We start from the raw sequence: 6,855 nt of genomic DNA, 5'->3' as shown, positions 1-6,855 counted from the left end.
TTTGCTTATCCCTAAAGTAGGATGCTGACATCTCCGCAGATCTTTGACTACAATATTACTTTAGGTGCATAAAACCCTGAAGAGATTACTTTATACACTGAAAGTGCTTATAAGCTTTTAATAATCATGATGCTTTTGACTTCAATAGCAAAACAATGCATGACTTTATACTTTGAAATGCAAAACCTAGCCAAAAAAGGGAAACAATCTGTCGTCTTAAACTGCTTGCATTTAATATGTACAAGCTTGGCCAAAGCCTACAACGTATTCAAAGTCATTCATGCTGGTGCTGTAAATTTATGGAGCTGGAAAAGATAGCAGGGTTTCCTGGAATTCCATGAGATTATTTGTTTGAAAACCAATTAACTAGAAGCATTTTTTTGTTTTGTTTTGAAGATGAGTTCTGTTTTGAACTCTTTGTGTTTTTAAGACCAAAAAAAAGAAAAGCTGTTCAAAGCACTGCAGCATGTCCTCAGGTCTCTAATCAACCAGGATTGGCTTCCTAGAGTCTTGCAGAAAGCCCGTGTCCTGGTTCCTTAGGGAGTGCCCTGCTGGCAGTGGTGAGTGACTTCATTATATGTTCCCTGAAAGCGTTAAAGGGAAAAACTAAAAACTGTTAGGTAGGAATTTTCCGTGTGAGGTGAAAAGTTACTCAACTTATTTATTCCTAGTGGAGATCTGCGTGTTGCGAAGTGATGAGTGCTTTTTTTTTTTTGTATTTGGAGCTGTTAACTGAACAATGCAACTTGCTGCTTTCCATTTGGATTCCTCTGCCGGGGAGGAAGAAGGGATCCTATTTGCTGTGGGTGGGTTCTGTTCGTGTAAAACTTCCTGGAGCACTCCCTGCTTTCTCAAGGTAGTCTGTTACGGTGTGCGTAATGTCTCTTGCTACAAATAGTTCTGATATTGCTGTGGGCAAGTGCCTATAATACTCTGCATTACAGCTACTGTTCTGAAGTAGAGGAAGGGATTTGCCTAGCTTTATTTCGAAGTGAAATGTCTTAATGTGAATCTCCTAATGCTGGATTCTTAAATAGCTTTGTTTTGCAGCTGTTGTCTCTGGCAGGGAAAATCAAACCAGTACTGACTGCTTTACAGGAAAAAGGGAATGCCTGGTTTGGCCACAGGTGGTGTAGTTCCAGCTGGCCCTCTTCCACAGCTGTTTAGAAAAGCCTGTGAGCATAATATCCTTCTAGCTGTGTTCTGGTCCTGCTCTGAGTGCATGCCTGACATTTACGTGCTTAGAAGAGGAGGCCACCATGTGGGTGCTTGTTGATCCATGAAACTACTTTGACTGGGCTAGAGAAGGAGAATTGTTTCTAGGTTGCTAGTAAACTGCAGTGAGCTTCAAGTCCTGCTGGGAGCTGAAGGTGTGCAGAGCTTCCCAGGACCACAGACATGAGTTAGACCTTCATGGGTTGCAGGTGGAAATAACCACGTTAGTGCAGGGCCCTGTCTCTGCTGTTTCCATTGACTTTAGGGATCATGAGCCCCGGTGGGCACTCAGCAAGTACCCTTGCATCTGAGAAGCCTGTAACATGTGCAGGGAAAGTATTTAAAAGAGCTCTTCTGCCAGGTGCTGCTTCAGTTCATTTCTCTGGCCAAGCTGGCCTTTGGGTAGCTCCAGTGCCTGGCAGTTGCTCCCCCAAAGGGATAGCTGCTTGGCACTGTTTAGTAATGAATAGTCATGAGTGACCAAAAGAGATAAAAATGTTGTTTCTCTCTTCTCCTCTTCACCACCACTTTGAGTGCTGGGATCATTTTTTGATAAACCCAACGATTGTTAGAAGCTGAGGCAGTTCCTTGTTTACATGCTGTCCCTCTTGCACACAGAAGCACTTCCCATGCCTGAAATCTGGGCTGGGAGGAACTAATCTGTTCTGAATGTACTAGTTTTGTTTTAATTAATACACAGCACTTCATTAATTGGATGAGGAATGTCCCAAAACAGGTGAAGTCCGTGTTTTAGTATCTTCAACACCAGTTGTAGCCAGGTCGGTGCCAGCTGCAGTCAGTGTAATTTGTTAGGGTGAGCATTTAAATGTGCACTCCTGTCCTTTTGGCATCTCTTGACCTACTGAGGCAATGCAGAAGGTAGGTGAAAATGTTTGACCTGATCCCCTACCAGCAGTTGTGCGTATCTGCCTGTACTCCATGTAGCAGCATCCTACTGGGCCAACTGGTAGCACTGGATCTGGTCACATGCATCGGAGCACAATGTGGTACTTTTCTCATCATCACCAAGTGATCTTTGTAGGAACTTACCTAAATGTGTGTGTAGTACGCAGCTGAGAGTTTTAAATGTTTCTGCTGTTTCTGTAAGTCGGATGCTGTCGTTGTCCTTAGTGTAGTTGATGAGGGACATCTGTATAAAACTGTGTATGATTAAATCCCATATTCTTGAATGTGCTGCGATGGCCGTACATATGTAAGTCATTTTAGTTAATGCACTGCTTAAAAACATTGTACCGTGTTTAGAGGAGCACTGTGTACTTTCTCCAAATGTATTTGTCTCATGAAGTTGCATTTGTATGATGGTTTATTTTTATTTCTTACAAAAATAAATACCTTGCCTTTTTAAAGGAAATGATTGATCTGTTTGTTAATTAAACTCAAAGCAGAACTTCGTATTTTGGAGTGTTGATGCATTTAAAAACTCTTAAGGAGTGATCTTACCATAATGTGATTCCACTTCTTTTACAGAATAAAAGGTAGGTGACCTTGCTGGATTCAGAGGGGCTGTTGGGCACATTGTGCTGCTTGGTGTCCTTACTCTTGTTTTATGATGATGATGATGATTAAGGGGTGTTAAAGCTTAGTACCTTTTGTACATGTTTTAGTTAGTTTTATATTGCTTTTCTTTTTATATAAAAACTATTAGTTTTATATAAAAAACTAATCTTTTCTGTGTTTCCTTCCTCCTGGAAGGCTGTCTATTCCTCACTCCTAGGTAAGACTGTTGACAGATTGCTCCAAGCTGAGTTAAAAAGCTTTCTGAGAAGCTACTAAACCGTCCTGCTGGCCTGCTGTAAGAATTGAGTTTGACCTTTGCAGGTGTTGCATGGTAACAGGTGAAGAGACTTCTTCCTGATAACTTTGAACAAAGAATCTGCAATCTGTCTGCTGATGGTATTGTTTAAAAATGCTCTTCTGTGCGACTCTATTTAATCATAAACTCAGTATTGGGGCAAGGTGTGGTTGCAGGATGTTTGAGGAAGGAGGAGATTCCAGGTGCAAAAACTTGTTTGTATACAAAGCTGGAATTGGTGCTTTAATTTACACCTGCGCTGCAGCAGTCAAATCCTACAATTAAATGTACTTCTGCAAGGCAGATATAAACAAAGTGATACCAGCTAATTTGCTGCTTATAAGGCTCTCCAAAAATGCTTGTGGATGCCTTTTGGGTTGGTAAACTTACGTAAACTGTTTAAATGTGTGCCTGGCAAAGCAGTGTAAGCTATTTTAGCAAGTAATCTTAAAAGAAGTGCTTGGAGGCTTTTAATGCCATGTGAGAGATGGGGGGCGATTGCAGAGGAACATACAGGAGGGCAGCAGCAGAGAGAGAGGAACTGTTTCTCCTGGGTCAGTTCAGCACCAGGCCATTCAGGCTTACCCCTTAAGTATGAATAGCCCCCAGCTACACATCATCAGGCAGGAGGGTGGTGAGACCATGATCACTAGGGATGGGCCCAAAGCCAATACCTGTTACCCAGCTGCTGAGTCCTTCCCACTGCAATGTACATCCTAAAACTGGATATCTTCTATGTATGAAGGCCAAAAATATGCCCGACAGTTGGGTATACTCAGTCTTCAGATGTCTGGGAGTCTTTGTTTTTTGCTTGGTTTAAACATTCATAATGCTTTCAGAGAAATTTTTCATTTACCTAGACTGCTTGCCTTGCATTTAACTGGATTGTTAGCATGTAATGAAGGCAGTGGAGTGGAATGGATAAAACTAACTTACATCTTGGGGAAACATACCGTCTGTTAGCATCTTTGCTGAGGGGGATTTAAAACTTCCCTGCTGAAGCTAACAAGTGCTGAGGGAGTAGATTGCATGTAGGGTCGTTGTAGGAGTATAGCTAAAGGCTTGTGGTTCTATCAGCTCTAGTTTTGAACAGCTCCTGAAATACACTGAATAAAAATACTCATCAGTAAACTTACTTGGAGCTATGCACAGAAGTCAAGCCTATTGTTTAGGTGGGAAAAAAAAAAAAAAAAACATTTAAGTTAACTTGCTGCCTTGTTGAGGTTCAGGTTCATATGTGCCAAAAACGTTTAAATACTTGGTTTGTTTCAATTCTGCATTGGAGTGGAATTTGAGTATTGCAGTACTCCTTCTTTGGCGATGTAACTCTGTGCTCTGTTCCTTTCAGCTCAGTCACCTAGCAGTTAAAGGTGATGGCAGTGATTTGAGACTTCATGCATACATGTAAAAAGGACAAATTCATCTGTGAATGAAGTGCAGTAACAGAACTGAACCTTCACCAGCGTTACTCATGGTGAGAGGAAATGTCTGCAGTGCCTTGCATGGGTCTGCACAGGTCGGTTAACGTGGAGCTGCTGCAAATCCTTGAACGCTCATGTGACTAAATAAAGTGAAGATGAAATGTCTTTCATTACAGGCAGAAGGTGCGTTAATTACAATTTCTCACATGTAATCCAAAGCTTCCATATTCAGGTGTTTTCCTGTAACTTGTGTTGTTTTGTTTCACTTGGGGATGATGGTGGAGGAAATGGGAGAGACAAAACAGAGTAACTGTAACAGTAATACATATCTTAACTCGGATCACAGCCTCATTTCCCATGTCTCTATTTCAGTGGTTTGGGGGAAAGTGAATGCTATTTTCTGAGTCTTTTATTTCCTCCCCACTTTTGTTAACAAGGAACGGATCTCAGAGCCTGCTCAGCCGTGGAAGAGAGGAGCAAGGAATCTAGTGTGAGTAGGAACTGGTAAAATAAATAACACCGGGGGGCACAGTTAAGTTGTGTATAAGCAGAGTTATCAGGTGCTGCTCTTATCTAATGAAGGAGACACGAACCAAATGAATGAAGCAGACATGAACCAAAGGCTGAGACTCAAGAATTTGAGGATCCTGCAGGTGTTCTGGGGTTCTGTACAGTCCCCCCTAGTGGTGAGGCATGGAGGGGAGTTAAACAACACAAGTGTTTACAGATCTTACCTGACAAAGGGGAAGCTGGGGAGAGGATGAAGATCACAGGATCATGAAGGTTGGAAAAGACCTTCAGGATCATCTGACCTATCCATACCAACATAAGGGCAGCACGTTGTCTCTTCTAAGAAAATCAAATCCCGTTCTTGGTTTTCGTCCTATTCATTCTTCCTTTCACACAACACTTCAGATTTTAACACTTCTGCTTTTGCCAATTCTTTTTCTCTGAGTGCTGCTTTTCTGGAAGCAGTGATTGTTGTTGTTATGCTGTGATCCGATGTGGAGTTTAAAAAAAGTGGGGTAAATATGGTGATTCACAGGTCAGAAATTCTGGTTCTGAAAGGTGGTTGCAATCTTACCTGCTGTTGGAAAATCCTTTAAAAGCAGGTATTTCTTCTATGCCTGTTCTTTTTGCCTAGTATTTTGAATAATTAAAAAAAAAAAAAAACAAACACAAACTTTGCTTACTGAGTATATGGTTTGTGATCTCAGGGCAAAGTTGTCTTTGGGGGTGGCATGACTCAGAGCTTCTTAGGGTTTTACTTTATCTTCAAATCTTTGGAATTAAAAGCAGTGAATTTTAGTATTGCAAAACAAAAGGAAGGAGACCCCCTACTTCTGCCATTAATAATGTCCTGAGCGTTGTCAGCCTGGAGCACATTGAGCAGAGAATAGTGGGACAAACAGGCAGATTTCTGTGAAAGATCAGTGTCACACAGATTAACTCGCATAACAGAGTGGGCACACGCTGAGTTTGGGTTATTTTCAGGTCCTTAATGATCGTATTCTAGCATCAGTTTATAGCCATGGGCTCCAGCACATCCTTGGATCCGAAAAGCAACAGGTGCCTGGAAGGGAGCGAGAGCAGGGAGCTGGCTTTCTGTGCTGCTGAGCCTCCATGGCTGAAGTTCCTTGAGGAATTACTGCTCGTGGAGGAGGAAAAAAGTTCCTCGGCTCCTTCTCCAGCTCAGTGAGCTCATCTCACAGTGGTGTTATCCACGCATTTTGTAGGTTGATACACCCATTTGACAATAAACCGCTGAGGAGTGCCCTGGAAGCTGTCCGTGTGCAGGTAGGAGCGGTGCAGGGTGTCTGTCCCTGCCCTCTTGTGGCTAAAATCCGAATCACGCTGCTGCTGGGGCTGCCACCAAAGCCACTTCCAAGCGAGTGCTGAGCGTGTGGCTGGCAGAACAGGGAGGCTGTGCCAGCAGGCTGCGAGCAGGTATTTGAATGGGCACAGAGGTAAAGTCCCAGCTCAAAGCAGTCCTGGCGTTGTTACTGCTTTGCCGTGATTTATAGTGCAAAGGCAGGAGCCAGAAGTATCCCCGCACAATAACTCTGCATTTCAGACTGTGAGGACTCTTAGTAAACCCCTAATCCTGCAAAATGATTTATTTGGTACTGTTTGGTGCTAAACTTTCAAGTCAGAATGCTTTGCAGTGTTAAATCAGAAAGCTCATTACTTTTTTTTTTTTTCCCAGCTATGCTAATAACTATAATCTTACTAATGAAAGCAACTGCACTGGACAGGATTTACCTTCCTAAAAACCTTTCTTATTGGCATTAAATATACTTCTGCCCTTTAATTCTTCTCCAGTTAATGGACAGCTGGGAAAGGAATGGCTTTGCCTGGAGAATGTGTCAGGTCAGCGAACTACCTCAGGGTGAGTCCACTTGCTTT

Source organism: Netta rufina, assembly GCF_964035555.1.
Source record: "Netta rufina genome assembly, chromosome: 12".
NCBI lineage: Eukaryota > Metazoa > Chordata > Aves > Anseriformes > Anatidae > Netta > Netta rufina.
This window is presented reverse-complemented; position numbering follows the sequence as displayed.